This window comes from Procambarus clarkii, chromosome 8 (genome assembly GCF_040958095.1).
Source record: "Procambarus clarkii isolate CNS0578487 chromosome 8, FALCON_Pclarkii_2.0, whole genome shotgun sequence".
Classification (NCBI taxonomy): Eukaryota; Metazoa; Arthropoda; class Malacostraca; order Decapoda; family Cambaridae; genus Procambarus; species Procambarus clarkii.
This window is the reverse complement of record NC_091157.1, coordinates 42851363-42853793: the sequence shown is the minus strand read 5'-3', so window position 1 is coordinate 42853793 and position 2431 is coordinate 42851363.

Below are 2431 nucleotides of genomic sequence, written 5' to 3'. Positions count from 1 at the left end.
TCTATGGGTAACTTGTTGGTAATACAGTTATTATCTGTATGATTATTAAATGGTGTCGGAATTTCCGACAATTCCTTTCCCCCGTCCCATCCCAAATCCTTATCCTGACCTCTTCCAAGTGCTATATAGTCGTAATGGCTTGGCGCTTCCCCTCTGATAGTTCCCGTCCATCAAATAAAGCCTCAAACCATGTGACCACTTCTTCAGACACACTCTCCTTTACCATGTAAACTTTGCTGCACCTCTAGCATCAATTAAGAGTACACTTGAAGGAGGAATAACTCTCACATCAGGAGAGGATGTTAATATGATGTTATGATGGTTCATAACTCTAATCTAATACCAGAATCCCACAATAGCACGATATTGCCTACAACATCTGTCAAACTGGAAGGAAATTCCCTCTCCTCATTTCCCTGAAAAGTACAAGATAAAAACCAGAAAAGAAATACAGAACGAACTGGACCTCACGACACTGGAGGAGATGAGGTATTTAGGGAACATGATAACAACGTACAAGATTCTAAGTTATAAAGATTATACATAAATAAAGCTTGAAGATAGGAACAGCAAAACGTTGAGACTTAGATATAAACTTTGAAACACAAATGAGCAACAGAGCTGTAAGTTAGGTGTAAATAAGGGGAATGAGCTATACAAAATAATTGTTGTAGCCAATTCAATTTAAAACTTGAAATGCAAATACGTTAAGAAAAACATGGAACTTAATAACATTCTAAAGGCAGAGCCAGGAGATAATTCTTCAACATGCAGGCACATCCAGGTGAGTACATCTAGATGAGTACATAAACACACACACACACACACACACACACACACACACACACACACACACACACACAAACACACACACACACACACACACACACACACACACACACACACACACACACACACACACACACACACACACACACACAAACATTACAGGGACGTCGCGGCTGGGTGGATAGCGCTCTGGGGTCGTAGTCCTAAAGACCCAGGTCCGATTCCCGGCAGAGGCAGAAACAAATGGGCAGAGTTTCTTTCACCCTGGTGCGTTTGTTCACCTAGTAGTAAATAGGTACCTGGGAGTTAGACAGCTGCTTCGTGGGTGTGTGTGTGGTAGACAGAAATATATGTAGTAGACATAATAAAGAAAAAAATTAATTGGTAAGAAAGGCTAAGAGCTACTAGCTCAATTCTTCAGATACAAATAGTAAATACACAGCATACATACACATAAGCAGGCCAATTACCGTGAGCAGCATAAAAGTAATGTACACAAATGCAGATGGAATCACAATAATGGAAGATAATTACAGGGAAAAAGTGGCAGAAGTGCAACCTCACATGATTGCAATATCAGAAACGAAACTAACAAGTGTCATAAAAATACAATCTTTCCACAAGGGTATCAAGTAATAAGGAGTGATACGATACACAGAGGGGCAGATGGTGTAGCTCTGTTGGTACAGCTACACTGGAACTGTGAAGAACAACCAACTTAACAGAGGGAGCTGACCAGCAGGAGTATATACCAGTAATAGCAACAGTGGAAGGCTTGGAGATAGTGGCAACAGTGATTTATAACCCTCAACCTAACAATAAAAAGCTTAGGAAGAATATCGCAGATGCAGTGAGAATTGCCTAAGAGTAATGGAAAAAGAGGAACGAAGGCTAAAATCCTAATATTGGGGGACTTCAACCACAGGGAAAAAGACTAGATAAGTAAGGATCATGTGAGGTGATGACACAAGGAGAGTATAATAGTATGATAATAGATAAGGACTAGATAAGTAAGGATCATGTGAGGTGATGACACAAGGAGAGTATAATAGTATGATAATAATAATAATAATAATAATAATAGTATGATAATAATAGAGAGTATGTTTGTCTTCCATGGTAGACATGGAAGACAAACATATCTGGGAGGGTGTTGATTGGGAGAATGTTGGGTGGGAGGGTGTTGAGTGGGAGAATGTTGGGTGGGAGGGTGTTAGGTGGAAATATGTTGGGTGGGAGTGTGTTGGATGGGAGGCTGCCAGGTGGAAGGCTGCCAGGTGGGTGGGTTCTAAGGGGGGAATGGTGCAGAGAGTGACGGTGTGGGTGGGTTATGTGACTGCACGAGGCTGCCATTCCGGATGACTCAACCTGGCACCTTCGCCAGGCATGTGGTCTCACACATGTTTATTCCCCCTCCAATGACTCGTCCACCAGCTGCCAACCCCAACACCCTCCCCACATCCCAGCTCTCCTCACTGTCTCAAGGGCTTTAAGCCCTTCTAATGAACCTTCACCTGACACATTTCGCGCTATAAGATGATGCAGATTACTGACATACATCTTAGATATACATTGGGCTGATATTCATCGTTTTTATCCTCAGTTACAGCGCTGCGCCTGTGCCAGGTAAGTCCACTACGGG